We start from the raw sequence: 16,470 nt of genomic DNA, 5'->3' as shown, positions 1-16,470 counted from the left end.
GCCATCCTTTTCTCTAATTTTTGGCCCAATAAACTTTTCTCATGTCGATGTTTCTTTGAACAACAATGATATCTAAAAACAGCTTTTCTTTGCTTGGAGAAAAAGCCTATAGTGTCATAGCGCTGAATGATGTGATGAAAGATTGGAAATCATAGCGCAAACTTGCCTCAAATCAGCGGGAAAGCATTCTAAACACACTAGTTCTTGAATGATTCGAACAATCAACACGCCAATCTTTCGCAAACTTTTGGAACTTGTGTTTGAAGAAGTCCTCTTTCAGGAGATCAAATTTCTTGAAAGGGTTCTTAACTGCCCAAACTCGACTGAGTTGTTAGTTTAAACACCAACCTGTATACACAGTCAGGCATGCATTATTAGCTAAAAAAATACATTGAATTCGATTGATAGCTAAGGCGCTGTTGATGTCGACCGCTGTCGAAACCTTCTGTTCCTACGAATAGAATGGGAAGTTCAGTCTAAGGCTCTGGGGTAAACTGAAGTTTGAGCAACGAGGAAACATTTAAGGTACAGTACCGACGTTTTGCTTTTATTCGCATACATCTCCGCTAGCCCAACTCAAGCGAAGTTTCCGTGGGAAAAAGCGGGCCTTTCTTATGAGTATTGTAAAGGTCGATCGGCGGCGATCATTTCGGTCACAGTTTTGGTAACTCGCAACATGGTTATCACATTTATCCTTTGTTTTTGTCTTTCGGACACTTTTATGTCTTACACTGGTGCAAACTTTTCATCAATCGCAGTGACTTTTTTCAGGAGATTCCTTACCACTAAAGCGCTTTGCGCGGTCCGCGAAGCGGCTCTATTTCGTCACGTAAGCCGATTAAAACTTACTAAAGGAAAATTTGCGTTTGACAAACGACGTAAGGTCATCAAGACAGGGTTTTTTCGAATTCAAATTGTTCCTGAATTGCCTTAGCACACTAAGTCGTAATGAGGTGACAGTCGTTCACCGCGAATGAATATCAATTCCGCGTGAACACGGCGTGAAGCTCCGTGCTCTAGGCGCTGTTCACCGCACGCTTGCACCCTGAAGTGATACATAAACGTCCAAGAGGCCATAGCCTGATGATAATTCTAGTTTAAGTCGTCTGGAGTGCTCCCGCATATCTCACATCTGTTAAGGTACGTTTGTCACTTGAACTTATTACAAACGGGGACAGTGTGGTAAAGATACTACACTTTCACTACCCAAGATCGCATTGAAAGGAATTGCGTTGTTATGGCGTGGTATTTTCGGTCAGTGTCAGTTGTAGACAAAACGAGAAAAGAGAATCATAGCATCATTAAAAGTTTAATATGTTTATCACCTTAGGTCGGCAAAATGAGTGATTTGGGAAAGCCGGAAGATGCATCTGAACTATTGTTCTAACCCGCCTTCACTTCTAAACGAAAGAAAAAATCTTAGCGAGTACCGATCAACGTTGACGTTGTAACAATTTGCCTTAGGCGTTTGAGTTAGGGACCATACTATAAAAGAAACCTTGAAAAGAATTTAGCCCTGCGATTAATTTTATTCAATACATCCTACAGTAGAATATCAAAGGCTCCGAAATCTTTTAATCAAGCTATGACACAATCCGGTTCGAACTGGCGGCATTTCGTTCTTAGTTTTAAAGGAATTCAATCGAATTTGAAGATGTCGGGTAGCAGCGAAGGTTTAATGTTTATTCGGAAACAATGTTCTTTTGTTCTGTTCGTATTAGGGACACGGGTTATAATCATGGAGGTGATCATTTTCAACTTAAGACAAGATATTTCATGTTTTAAAGACGGAGGAATACCAAGTTTTTCATGTCCAATCGACCTTGCAAGCCTTGAAGGTGAAATTTGGGTAGAAGTTAAAGTAAACTGTATTGAATAGCTTTGTTTATATTATCTTTCCTAAACCTGGTATACGAATAAAGAAAAATTTCCCTGAGGTGTAATCTAAGGAGAACTTGTTTCTAGGTGAAGAAAAGAGGGAAAGTGTATGACAAATTGCACCTCAATCGCACACAAAAATCCCGAGAGTCAAACGCATTCGCTTTATTATTAGCGTTGAATAACACTCCAACATGGCGTATGGCTACTTCACTGATTTAAGAGTTTCGTGACCAGATTGCTTTAAATTCACTCTCTTTACTGTTTCTTTAGTTTACAAGTGGTTTTCAATAGCTTTCATTTGGACTGGAAATGCGAAAATTAAGCCTTACAATGAAGCAAGACGCGGAAAAATCTTTTCGCTTGTTAAGTGGCTTTTTATGGTTCATCTTGAATTTCATGAGTTTTGTCTCTGCCAAAAGTTCAACCGATAAGAGCGCAATTTATTCGGGCCGCGTTCTCATTCACTGTTGTGTCATAATTCAATATCTGCTCTAGTCACTTAAGAGAAAAATAAAAGTATCGCATTCAGAGAGGACATCTGCAAAGCTGCTCACTGATAAAGCCGACTTGTGCGTGCCTCCCATAAAGCGGGCAGGTACTTCGGCTGTCGTTCCTCGAACGTAGTCACCCCAAATTTCCTTTTTGATCTTATCTAAGCCCGTGCCTGGTGTAATTTATTTTCAACACGAATTGTGCAAACTGGGGAATTGACATGAGAAGATGATTGCTTTCATCAACGATAGACTAAGACAGATTACTTTTGAAGATGGCACCAAGATGTTTTGAGGTCAGCCCTGAGATTGAATGTATATTCATCCGGTTCTGCAATTTAAGCCTTTGCAATATTTATTCAAAACCCTTCTCAATAAAAGAAACTTGAAACTCAGTCGATATTTTCTTAAACGATATTCGAGACACGCGTCCGACTCGAGTAGAATGAGAGTGAACGATGACCAATCGTTTCAGTGAGCAAACACGCCGACCACCCATAGTTGTCTAAAGAGAAACCTTATGGCTTCCCTTCGCCTGAAAACGTATTTTCTTTAGGGTCAAAGGCGTGTTTAACTTACGAAGCTGAAATAATAGGCGTGCCTGAAAACTGAAAGCTTTTTCTATAGCATGTGTTCTTTGAACTCATAAGTGACTTTTTCGATTCGACGAGATTAGCCCTCAGGAAGGAAGTTTCGAAAATGAGCTGAGGAAATGGCGACATTAGTCAGGGAGGGGAAAGCGAAAGAGGTGCGGTGGATTAAACACTCTACCGCTGTCAGCAAGGTCCTTGAGTTATCGCAAAATATTTCTGATAACAATACCCAAGATTTTCTCGTCGCCAACGTAAACATCGACAAATTTTCCCTTTCGCAAAATACCACGCTCGTACTATGGCGAAAATGAAGTCGCGTCGAACATGTCTAAAATTAGGACTTTCTTTAGCATCGATATATCAAGCGAATATTCCTAACGCAGTTCAACGGCGAACGGTTTTATTAAGCGATTCAGTAGGGGAAAAACATTTAGAACTCTAGCCAAGTATAAAAGTTTACAGTTAGGACAAACTTTGGGAATCAGTGATTCAACTTGATGAGTTAAATATTTGCATGTTATATAGTTAACTGCTGGCTTAGGGAAAATATTGTTAAGTACACAACTCAGTTAAACTTTACTATAAATGTTCTCTAGAAGCTGAGACTTAGCTGTCAGTGGTTAACAGGCTCGCTGTCGATGTTTCTAAATCTAAATGATATCAGAAACTGTAGGATTCGCTTTTTATAAGCTGGTTACGATTAAAGTAAAGGGAGACGATTTTGCTAGTTTAAACCTTAGAAGTAGAACTAGAGCTAAGTGAACGCCAGCTAGGTCTCTTTAGCCACTCCACAGAGAGATTAATCATTTTTTTTTTTTGCTTTCCTTTGTGGTTAGCGACTGAACGAGATAGAATTCTCGTTGATGACCGACAAATTACTTGAGAAGCTTTGAAAATGATAGTCTTCGGTAATGGTTTCTGGTAGCGCACGTGGAAAGCAGGCAGACAAAAGAACTTCAAGGTATGACAAATGGTATCTCGATATTTAACATGTTTAGTGTAAAACTTGCTACAGAAGTTAATCGAGCTTAATCCTATAAACTCAAGTGTATTATAAATGTTTCTTTGACGCCAAATTCCATGGTATCGAGACAATATCAGCTTTAGAGAAAACGAGGTTTCGCAGCCTCTCACACCGATAAGTGAATGTAATCGAATTAGGTCCAATGTTATCCAAAAGCGACCAACATTTTATACGCTTCCGTAAATGTTTAGACTTCTGTGCGAAGATATCATTTATGTTCGACTCTCTGTTCTTCATGTAAAAAGTGTTTTCATACTAGAAGATATTTCTGAGTTTTGTCTTGCTGCTAACAGGATTTGTCATGTCACATCAGCTAATTGCTTATAAGAATCAGCCTTTAGGCTGATTCTTCGTCTTTACTAGGTTAAAGCTCAGGGCGACCGGGAAACCACAACGAGACTAAACATAACTTATCTTGAAATGTACAGAGCATCAACAAAACTGATGGTCGAATCTGCCATAAAAGATCTACTTATTCGTAACTGAATACTGCAATTTTGTACCAGTAGTGATGACTGAATGATTTCTTCGCAAAGATTTGTTTCTCTTGCAAGAAAACTTACACTTTTAGCCTGTAAGTATTTCCTTAGCAATGTTTTGAAAATGTCATTTCTGACTCAGAGAGAAGAGCAGTAATTATTTATCTGCCAAAACTTACAGCAAACAAATAAACATGGCGAACATGTCTGTTTGATAACTGGGCAAAGCCCGAAGACATAAGCACAATTACTAACGATGACAGCGGTATAGATGAGACCAAACAAACTTCACCAAGAATGAGAATTGCAATAAATCTGAAAGCTTTTGACAAAAAAGTTCTGAAAAACGTTAGTCGATGGTATTTAGGAAGGGCAGATTATACTGAGGTAATTATAGGAACACATGGGTTTCATTTTAGGGCGTTGCAGTTTTGAACGGGAAATTCGCATTTCTACAAGTCAGGTTGAAAAATAGTTTTCTTTTTGTAACGTTATGGAAAATAATACAACATTGGGTAACGAGATTCTTGCCCCTCGGGTGAAGTTGACTTAACGACGAAAAATTTTGAGTTTTAATTTTGTAAAACATTATGATCTTAGAAGATCTGTCTTGGAAGAATTAAGTTGTTTTGCCAGCTGTCGCCGTAAAATTGCAATTTCCTTTTCACTCGAATATGTTTTTACTGAAATGTATTCCTGGAAAGTTTTATTTTCGAGAGTGATAAATTGCGAGCGGTTTCTATCAAATGATTAAAAGCGAGTTTTGGAAATAGTTTTGTTTCCAAATATATTTTTTGTCTTCCCAAAGAAAGGCTTTCCCACGAGGATGACATGTTTACACAATGTCTTTCAAAAGATGTGTTCTAACCCTCTGTTATTGCTGTGCGCGTTGTAAATTCCGCCTAAGTTGAAAGGGCCCATTTTTGCATTTTGAAATTGCCAGTAATTATTTTTAGTAACGATTTTCAATTCTTAATTTCAAGAAGTATTAAAAGACCAGAAGTATCTAATTTTTTGCGGTATGGGATGTTTGAAAAATTGGCTCAGCTTCATCGTACATTTAACGTGTGTTTGCAGAGGTTTTAAAAGGATAAAAACTTGCCTGGCAACATAGATATTACGGAGGTGAGAGCAATTCTAAAATCAGTCCACGAAGAGTGATTACGGCCATAAATTTTTTTTCTTCTTTTGAGCTGGACCAAACTGGTCAAAACCCACTTGCGAGAATATAAAACTTCGCGTTCTTTTTGTTGTTGTTGTTGCATTTTTTATTTCTTCTTTTCATTTCATCTAATGATATAATCCATGTCTTTCATTCTAGGTTTTAAAGAACCTTGGGAGCTTTGCCGAGCTGTTTCATGGTAATAAATATAAAAAATGGAGAATATATAATTAAGAAGAAACATTTCTTTGGAAGTTAGAGTTTTATTGCATTATCCAGAACACTACAATCCTTGCGGCAGTATATCGATCCGTACGTCAGTTATAAACAAGGAGATTATATTATAAAGCGGTTTTGTAGTTTTCGTAAGGTTTTCCTAAAGCTCAAGAGAGCTTCCTTAGATAGTGAGACCATAGAAGAAAGATGGTCACCTGAGTAATCCTTGAGTTAGCCATCTGAGATGAAATAACCTAGCGTGATTAAGCTTAGGACATTGCATCGGTGAAAGATTATCTTCTTTTAACTTAATAGTCGGTGTCGATCCCAAGTATTAGTTGTTAGGAACATACAGCTCAAGTCTAAAGAAAATTCTGCACTCTTTTGGACTGTTTGCCATGATTTGATTTCATAAGAGTCTAAAGCTTCGCAGAAAAACCTTATCAACGTTTGCTTTCACCCATTCAAGCCAAATCAACTCGCCTTGTTTACAATTATATTACAACTGTTGAAATGTAAGGACGACGAAAGTGAATCAAATTTTTCTCACCGTAGTAAGGATATATTTTCTTGAAATGGTTATCAGGAGTAAAACAAATTCGCCAGCTTCTCGGTAGAGTTTTGGCTCAGTTTGGATGAGCCATTGCTGGATTCACTGCACAAAGAGAAAAACCTCTGTGACCTGGACAGATGAAAAAACTAAATAAATCGTTTGTGCGAGAGTATAAAGTACTTTAAACTCAGTTGTTTTCTGTCGAGTTAACCCCTCATATACAAACACTGAAAGGTGAAACAGTTGACTCAAATTTCCTTTCGATAAATAGCAAGAAAAATATTTTCTCGCTTCAAGAGTGGGACAGCACATATTTTTAGTTTGCTTTTCGTGGGTCTTAGGAGATTAAGTAGGATTATGTCTTAGGTGGGTAGCACGAAGTTCTGTTCATTTTCGAACAGAAAACAGTGTTAGAAATTACGGTAAAACTTTCTTCATTGCTGAAGGTAAGATGCAAAACTATCAATGACATATTAGGATTTTTTTTTTTTAATACTTAAAAGGAAAAACCACGAATTTTATTCACATCTTCCTGTAGAGTGACTGACAGAGTTTTTAGACAACAGTTGTAGAGACGCACCACAAAATACTGCAAGGGCCAAAAGGAATTGACAACAGATGTCTCATAAAAATTGAACATAAAACTCTTTGACAGCTTTTGACGAGGCATCATCAGCATTAAAGGCGCCATAGAAACTGAATTTTTTCACTACTAGTAAATTTAGATTTGTTCTGTGTATTTTCCTTGAGAAAATTCAATGATAAAGCTAACTGAGCTTAACTTAATGTAAAGTGTATTTCCATTCATCTTTTGCCATTCATGTCCTCTAGAAATGAGCTGCTAAGCATATTTATTGAAATTCTTGTAATTGTATCCTTCTCTTTACGAGGTCCCACTTTCTGGTAGTTCATATAAGTCTTGTAGAAACCAAGAGCATAATACAACGTCGATAAGTGAGGGAGAACTTTCCTGTAAGTCATAAAGTTGAAAATGATGATAGCATTTTGAAAATGGTTTTCAACACACTGAAATGCAAAGATTTGGTTATGTTGTTTGTTCCCAGGGCAGTTATGTTCGCTGGAAACACCAACCAAGTAAGGTCAGTTAGAAAATCGACGAGCAAACATGTTATCAAATTCAACGAATTTCTAGCTTCCAGAAATTAGAAATAATTTACAGAATTCGAGATGAAGATGCACCTTGTTTAGTGAGAGTCATCTCTAACAATTTTCCCTCGTTTGCCTGAGTTTGCTTTGTGTGTGTGTTCGAGTAACAATATATCTTGTGTCGATGTGTAGACGTTTGAATGTAAAATAAGTTAATAAACATTGATATATACTAAAAATTAGGCAAACCGAATGAGTGAACAAGTAAAAATTGGTTTAGTTCTGCAAGCTTATGTTAGATGCGTCTACGCAAGTTTCTTCTATGATTTTTTTAAAGAGTTTTGAAAATTTCATGAATCTCTTGGAATAATTGAATTGACCTAAAGCCAGACATCATGAGCAAAATTTTAAATTCTAATATTAGTCGAAGCGAAGATTGCTGCATAATCTAAAAGAAGCTAAAATGTTTGTGCTCACAATGACAACTTTTAAAATTAAATGGGGACATTGCCAAGGGGAGAAGATTAATGTAACAATTTCTTGAGAGTCAGAATTTTAAACTGTAAACTTTCTTAAACTAAAAAAAGGGAATAAAAATACCTCTTTTTAGGAGGCGAGGATTTTTTTATAAGATTCAAACAAAATATGTTGCACTTTTCCCTTGGAAGGTCAAACCGCCTCTTACGAGTCTGATAACTTATTTTCATTATCCTTCAAAATCAATATATCTATGTACACATGATATTTTTCTAAAACTGGCGTTTTTAATATGTATGTTTGGTGGAGAGTGATGAAAAATTCGTTCTTTATAATTGTATTTTCAATTATAAGGCTTATTTGCTGAGGTGCTATCCGGGAGATGTTCATTTATGTTTTTCACTCAACTAACTAACACCTGTCCCGAATCTAATGGATGCCATTTTCCAAGTGTATTACTTTAATACCAGCACTAGATAAGATTCTGGAGCCTGATATTTTCACTCACGTCGTATATTTAGACTGCCTTCAATAATCAGCTTAACACGAAATAGATAAGCTCTTTAGGGTAGTTTCAACGTACCCGGGCGAGAATTGTTGTCAAATAGCCTGCATGGTTGGAATCAGTTTATGTTTGCAAAATAATTTTCCATAATTATTGTAAACCACGAAGAACAAGACAGAATAAATCGTTTCTTAAACCCAAAAAAGCAAAAGTAAGATCTACATTTCTTGTCAGCGAAAAGTGCTCTATTGATTTCCCTTGTTATTAGAACTGCTGTACCGGTAGACATCAATTGCCAAATCTCCTTCTCTTGGGAAAAACCAATTTCCGAACACAATTAAAATAGTTTAAACATTTTAATATGCGTCATAAGCCCAATTTTAAGGAAAATAAGCTATACCCTTACAACGGAAGAACAACAGTTTCAAATGACAGCATAAAAACTAAGTTTTCTGAATATCCAACAAGGAAAATATTATCTTAATTCGGCTGGAAGTATTGAGTAAAAAGTGCAAGTGTCATATGATAGTTGTGGTTGCTCATTTTTTAAATGTAAATTCATTAACAAGACGTGAAGTAAAACATTCGTCGAGGGAATGAGTGAGACTCGTGAAATCTTAGAGAACCTATGAGACTACCTTAAGTGACATATGCTTTGAACCAGTGAATGTATTTTGCTATCCAGTTCTTAAGTTTTTTCACAACCTTTTCAGCGGCCAAAATTGCCGAATCTTCCCCTCCTGTTCTTTTAACGGGATGCGTCAAGTGGTCAAGACAGTGAGACCTGATTTAAATTTGTACAAAGATAGTTAAAATACTTCAGGAACAACCATAATCGTTTAAATTTTCATATCTTTACAGAAACTTATCCACATAAGATGGAAATGTGCAAACTGATCCTCAGCTTCCCGCCTTTTTACGTGGCTTCCTATTGTTCCACAAGAAGCCCCTAAAAGGTTTTCTTTTGTTATACTGATAAACATTTCGGCTTATCTGTTAAATGTAAACGACTTCTTTGGAACTTAGTAAAATAAAAGCTTTCAACTCCACTACTTTGTTTTGACTATAGTATGTGTCTCTTAAAAGTAATTACACCCACAAGCCAATTTTCTTTCGCTAGGTTCGTTCCAAAAATATTATTTTTTCGGTTTCCAGAATCGAGATGATATTTTAGTCGCTAGGAAGCTTTTGATTAATTTTTTATTCTTCGCAAAATCGAGTACGAAAGGTTTAAATTTCCTGGTATTTAGAGCAAGCCGAAACTAGATCTCCTTGTTCCCACGTTCACAAAAGACAAGAAAAAACGTTAAGCCTCTGCTTAGATCTAAAAGTGTCTCTTTTGTTTTTCACGTGCTGGTCTCTTTTGTTTTACAAAATTACCTTCACATTGCTAATCCCATCGTTCTAAAGAAATAGTTGAAGCAATAAAATTGTAATAAACCACAATTTATCTCACAAAGGTTGGTCTTTCTTTGAGTCTCTATTGTTTTTACTTTCTTATCTTTGCTTTAAGATCAGTTTGGACGACCTTTGCCAGAGAAAAGTAGGATGGTTATTCATGAGAAAGGTCCGTGGAATTTAAGCTGGGAGGAACTACACTTTACCTCAACTCTTAAAACCAGGAAGCTTTTAAAGCATTTGTTAGTTGGAAGTGTTAGGCCGATTTTAATTACAAAATTGTCCTATTATGCTCTTTGAAAAGCTTTTGAATCGGGCCCTAATATTCGCGGTAATGTTCTGATTACTGGTAAATTCGCTATACAATAGGCGCTTTCTGTCAATTAATTTGCAATGGCGTCCTTGTCGGTACAAACAGAAAACGTGATTATATACTGCAACGTTGTAGATCTCACTTCATTGTGACGATCTTACCGCAAAAACATATTTTCATTCAATTATTACTTTCCAATTTTTCTAAGCTCTTCTTTTAAATCTAACCCTAAAGACTCGCGCGATCGTGAATCCTTGCAGTCGGTCGTTGCGAACCGACGCAAGAAATTTTACTTCGTTTGTTTTCGTATAAACGACCTTTTAAACATTACTGACCGAGAAACGCTTGAACTTGTCTGAAAGAAAATTTTGCTGCAATTACGGGCCTGATGATTTTTTTCCTGTAACTCAGTCGAATTTTCTGTAATGACTTAACAATTTCCGACATAAAAATACAATAGGAACAATGGGGAGATCAGTTACGGAAGAATTTTCCACAATCTTGGACATGCAACTCTTTTATTATTGATTAAATTTCTACTCGTGAAGTACTTGACACCGAAAACCACGGTGTCGTACTTTCAGCACTAACTTTCAATTTTGCGCTATTAAAACAAATCTTGACCATTGCGTGGAACAAAATCTATATTTTCTTGGTAAACACATTAAAGGTTGAATGACACATGTTGTCAAGCCTTTATCAGCAAATCCGTTGAATTTATGAACAGTTCTTTCAGGCCTAATTCTTTATTTATTAGGGTGGTACATTTTTGCATAATCACAAGCTTCGAGGAGGGCTTTCCCAGCTTCCGTACCTTGACATGTTGTTGTGTAGGTTCCTACGTGCGGGAAAAACAACCGCGCGCACGAATTCTGAAAAGCACACGAGAACAGAACGTTAGTCAAAATATTTGGGAGCGGTTTGTTCGGAAGCAAACATGTACCATGTATTACCCCTCTAAAAGAGGATTTTGCTGTACACAGACATATTGAACACAAACACGACGCAAAAATATTTGTTCTCGAATATTATTTGTTGAAATTGTGTGATATAAACCTTAACGTTTAAAGCGCGTTCAACTCACGCATTACACATCGGCGTTCATGAATGGGGAAAAGTATTACGTTATTTTACATGGAAGGCTCTGCTTTGGCTTTTTATGAAGAGGGAAGCTGTGAAAAAGTCCTTTGTTTTAGCCGTTTGTTTGTTTAGAGGTAAATTGATTTTTTTTGCGTGGGAAAAATTGACAGTCCAACTGTCGCTTCTTAGGATTAGATCTGACCCTATGTTCGTCATTGGCAAACCTCACTGGTTTTTGCATAAAAGTAATTCGTTGCAATTAAAAGTAGGGTCCGACTTTGGTTTACACACCTTCCCTGATCAATCGTCTCGTTTGTTCAGGGGTTGACACTCATTCAAACCTTTTGTCTCACAGCCTGTTATTACTCAAAGAAATAATGTTTATCATCGACTATTTCCAATCTTTCTCAAAAATAGAATTTCTCGCTCCGGTTTTAATACTAATTGTAATCCATGCTGTCTAATTGAACAGCGAAAACAATTTTCACTTCAGCGCCCATCGTCTAAAACAAAGACATCGTTATTGCCGTTTGCGGAATATTTCGTAGGCGTTTCAAAATTTTTGACAGGCAATTTTGCTAGTGTACTTTAATAAAAGTGGACAAAATTCCAAACTTGGGTCTCCGTTGATAAGGTAGCCGTGAATTCTAATTATCCTCCTTGCTGCAGCCTGAGAAAGATTGTTGTGTCAACGAAGCCAAATTCCGCCATTTTTGCCGTGTGTATCGCGCAATAGTTTATTGTAATTGTTTGATTTCTCTCGATGTACACGAAGAACGAATTCAAACAAGTTAGGAAAATAAACTTATAAATTTTGAATTCTGTTGACTTAGAACTGGGCTGGTTTGGTTTGCTGTTGGCGAGTTAAATATATGTCCGGATTTTACAGTTTAGTGCAGATAAAATAGTCGAATAATGAATTTGTTTGTTAAGAGAGAATAATTCTTGAACAGAAACCTTCAACGCCGACTCTTGGGTAACGCGAATCGTTCATGATTTAGTATATTCCTCGAAGAAATGACCACATTTGAACTTTATATGATGCTGTAGAGGTAACTAACAGGAGCTTAAAGTTTTAGGCTGATTCTGTTGCATCACTCAACTTCCGTACAAGTGAAAAGTATATATGCCTGAGGCGATTGACAGGAGTTTTACTGCGACTATTTTCATTGCAAACAGCTTTACAGTTGAACTTCATTCTACTAATACAATTTTCCCTTCCTCTAGTTATTAAGGTAATCTTTACATGTCTGTATTAAACAAATGCATAAAATTCGATAGGACATAAATTTTTGTAGCTTTTGTCTTACATCTACCCTAATTTCGTTTACATTCGTTCTCATTCGGCAAATGTTTTCGACAGTTGCAGATACAGTATCTACTTGCGGGATTATATCAAGTCAAGAGAAAAACACTTCTGCTGTACACGTACTGAGATCAAGTTGTGCTTCTAAGTTTGTAACCCACTGAATTATATCATCACCAAATATTATAGCGATTCTTATTGAAATTGCTATACTATTTTAGTTTCTTGCGGGAGTTGCGCTCAGGATAGCTATGTTATGAGGAAAAAATAAAATGCTTTTAGGCGGTTTGGACAAGAGAAAACACTGTGCACTTTAATCAGCATGCATAATGGTGAAAATACCTAGGTATCTTAGGAGGAACTTGTTACGTAAACTTCGAGTGTGCTTTCACGCTACTAATATCGTGACGCTGAAGAAAGTAGCGTTTAAGTTATCAAGTAATCCTCAGAGTATTCACAAAGTGATAGCATAGCCAACATTTGAGTGGAATTACAAATATTGGGCCATGCAAGACTCCCAGGACAAACACTCTCCCAAAATATTGTCCTACGCGTTTACAAACTTGAAAGTAAGTTTCAAATTATGGAACACAATTGCTAATAGCAATTAAGGGACGCATCGACGTTTAAAGTCCCTTTTCTTGCGAATTTTGCAATTTAAGGTGTTCTTTCTTCTTGAGAGAATAATTTAAAGTAGGATTGCATTCGTTTTGCGAATGTCAACAAGTTTAAAGTAATCATTATGTTTCATCCACACAATCTTAGAACAACACGGCACGAAAACCCTTGACTTAACTTTCCCTGCTCATTTAAACTGTCCCAGTTCCAAAAACATCATCACTGTTTGCCACATCTAAAAGATTTTTGGGCGCCTTTCGAGTAATTCTTGGAAGATATGCTGTTTTCGCCTCCGAGCGTAATATATCGGCCTTGTACATGTTGTAAATAACCCGGTATAAAATGTGTCCATTCTGTTATGATGGAGGTCAGGGTTGGTTTGAGTAGTACATGTGAAGTATCCGATTTACTTTCATCCTTTCAGTTAAATATTCAGAAATTAATACTGATATCTCGCTCGACCAGAAAAGAGAGATCACTTCATTCTATATTTCATCGTTTTTAAACAATATTTTCAGTAGAATTCTATATTTAGTATAGATATTTCTAAATGCTTTTTCAAGCGGAATTTGGGTTTTGGAAAATCTACTTTAGTTTCATGATAAAAATCCTGTATTTTTTCCAATCAAAGTTTTTTACCCATCTGCGCAAAATTTATTTCCATCGCGAAACAATGGTGTATATGTTTCAAATTTTCCCGTTAGCACTTCTCTGCAAATTTGCTCCTCGCTACAATCAGTGTTTTCTTTGGATAATTTTACAATTCCAGTCCTTCCAACTACGGTTTATTCAGCTTCACAAGATGATAAAATATACCTTTATTTAAAGGTAATTTTTTTTTTCAGTCGCGAATGCTTTGAATAGAATTGTGTAGTTTGAACATGGTTTGAGTGACACCTTATAACCGGTTTTTTGTGAAATAGACACTTTGAACAATGCAAGTTCTTGCTAAGTTTCGGCTCTAATGGAACAAACAAGGCTTGTGAAATGTTTGAAGAAAGCTTTGCCGCGCACCTGACAAATGAACAAGGAAATTGTCACTGTTAAGATCAGATGTTATTCAAGAGAGATTTTGAAAAAACAGTACTGAGCAATCTTTAGAGGTAGAGGGAAATCATGGATTAAAAGTTCAGGACAACAAAGGGATACAGGAATATGTTGGTTACGTTTCACATTTACGTTTATTGGGCGTTACCTTGACGGCAGTTTATTCAAGAGATGCATGAATACATTTATGAAAAACATTGAAATAAGTGACAGCTATTTGTTTCATTTGGTCACTAGGCAAACAATTCTTTTTATGAATCCCGGCTAAAATGAAAATAAGAGTTGTGGTAAAATACTGGTGCTCTTCCTTCACAAAAACTAAACATTTCATGCGAGTAGTTTGTTTTGATCCGTTTATCCAGCTTTGTCCATGCTAAAAAGTAATTGCACAAAAAGGCCACATTTGCTTCAGCTGACAACTATTACAAGCCTACGAGATGAGAATTTTAAAAAACCATCTCTTATGAAAATGATATAGTATTAATTTAAAAGAGATTGTCATATTGAAGCAGTTGGCATCAACTTCCCTAATTGCTTTTGTCGCGGTTTTCATTTGGTACAGTATGTGGCAAGAGTCCTACCTTTTGTTTACTTAGCTTTTAGTTCTCTTGCACATCTTTAGGAAGGCTCAATAAATTCCATTTATATTGATAAGTGAATCGCCTGAGTGCTTTTTCATACTGTTAGCTTTTTTCACAAACGTATATTACAACTTAGGAAAAAAAATTATCTTTCCCCAAAAAGGAATGATACATGGTAAAATTAAATTCCAAATGTTGCATTTGGATTTCCGTTCTAAGCCCCACATTAGTTTAAAATGGTGGCTCTAAGAGAGGCCCTTCCGCCTTTTCTTTTTTCATTGTGTGCTTCCTCTTATATTTTAGGTTTTGTTTCTTGGTAATCCAGGGCTCCATGAGACTGAAATATTAGTTCAGCACTTTGTTACCCGGGTCCATTTTCAGAAAAACAAGGCGAAGTTGATTAATTTACAGTTTTCGATCTAAAGTCGTTTCAGTAACAGTTGATAGTATTATCACTGTGATCATCAGTTTCCATCTCCTTTTATCAGCCACAAAAGATTATAAACAGTTAATAATCTCTTTATCCGCCCCTATAGCTGATCATACCAAACTCGCAGAAAAGTGAAGGTGGCTCTAATGTTTCTTGTCGGAATATTGTGTAAACTTCGAGATGGGTTTAATGTTGGGCCTACCATTTTAACTAATCAAAAGGATGGCTCCCAAGCCAATTTTTGTTCTTGAAACATATGAAAAAAAGTAAGGGTGATTTTACAGATAGATCCGTTACTATGGTAACCATCTAGTTGAAATATATGCCCTGAAATATGGACTGGTAATTTCTTGAAAACTTAGAATTTGTTGTAAATTTACGCAGAAAAATGGATGGTATTTACACAACAGAAGCCCCGTTAGCTGCTTTGAACCACTTTACGAGCCCAATTATAAAATAATCAAAATCAGTTTTATCGATCGAGTTTTGAAAAAACCAAGGCTTCTATTTCGTTTTTTTTTTAATTTCTACCGACAAAAACTCAAATTTCATTAAAGGTGCAGTTTTAGTATAACGAAGAAAAACATCCAGCAGGTGACCGATACACTGTTCAGGAGGTGGGCATATGAAACATATTCCAAAACGGCTACAAGGAAGATAATTCTCACGCCAAAAGTCCCCCTATGAGGGCTGTATGCGATAGCGTGGTCCCGTGAGATGCGAGCTAAAAGAAGAAAAACAGGCAGTCTTATGATAAAATACTGAACGACTGAGTTGGATCTCAGTCGTGACGCATGGATCTCATGCTAACCTTGAGCCAAATATTTTTCCGCCCATCGCTTCCATTCAATCAAGTACAACGGAATAGGTTCCGGGAACTACCAGGACAGCTGTCACGATTTTGCCTATGACTGTCTAGAATGAATGACCTGGTAATGAAAGGAGGCGAGAAGAACGTTGCACGGCAGAAAGAGAGAAATGAGTAAATATGAAATTATAGAAAGTAAATATAGAAAAGGAGGGAGTAAGATGTTAAAACTAGGAGAAACACGGCCAGGAATTAAAGAGGAAAAAGAGAAGAGAGAGACAACATTGATTTAATGGAACTGCCAAAGATCAAATACTTTCGAAATGAACTGCCCATTCAAAAACAAGTCATGAAAACGCTGATACTTTCCTACTTTTTCAACCAAAAGAGAGTTTTCTTTT

General features: G+C 36.5%; 2 long non-coding RNA genes across 6 annotated transcripts; one reads left to right on the top strand and one right to left on the bottom strand.

Moving 5' to 3' along the window:
* The first annotated feature begins 531 nt into the window (after window positions 1-531).
* Window positions 532-9,537, top strand: LOC113682767 (uncharacterized). Of its 5 annotated transcripts, none has more exons than XR_016182897.1 (4): window positions 532-1,140; window positions 1,722-1,838; window positions 3,802-3,926; window positions 5,790-9,537. It is a non-coding gene; the product is annotated as an uncharacterized LOC113682767 (long non-coding RNA). The 5 variants fall into 5 exon arrangements; XR_016182900.1 differs by lacking the exon at window positions 1,722-1,838 and having other exon boundaries at window positions 535-1,140; window positions 5,790-5,829; window positions 9,350-9,537; XR_016182896.1 differs by lacking the exon at window positions 1,722-1,838 and having other exon boundaries at window positions 533-1,140.
* Window positions 6,189-16,334, bottom strand: LOC149034447 (uncharacterized). The gene is made up of 2 exons (XR_016182901.1): window positions 11,014-16,334; window positions 6,189-7,369 (listed from the first exon to the last, which is right to left on the bottom strand). It is a non-coding gene; the product is annotated as an uncharacterized LOC149034447 (long non-coding RNA).
* Window positions 16,335-16,470: the final 136 nt, after the last annotated feature.

Source organism: Pocillopora damicornis, chromosome 14 (genome assembly GCF_964200805.1).
Source record: "Pocillopora damicornis chromosome 14, jaPocDami1.2, whole genome shotgun sequence".
Taxonomy (NCBI): Eukaryota; Metazoa; Cnidaria; class Anthozoa; order Scleractinia; family Pocilloporidae; genus Pocillopora; species Pocillopora damicornis.
The sequence above is the reverse complement of the archived record's forward strand: the minus strand, read 5'-3'. Positions and strand labels throughout refer to the sequence as shown.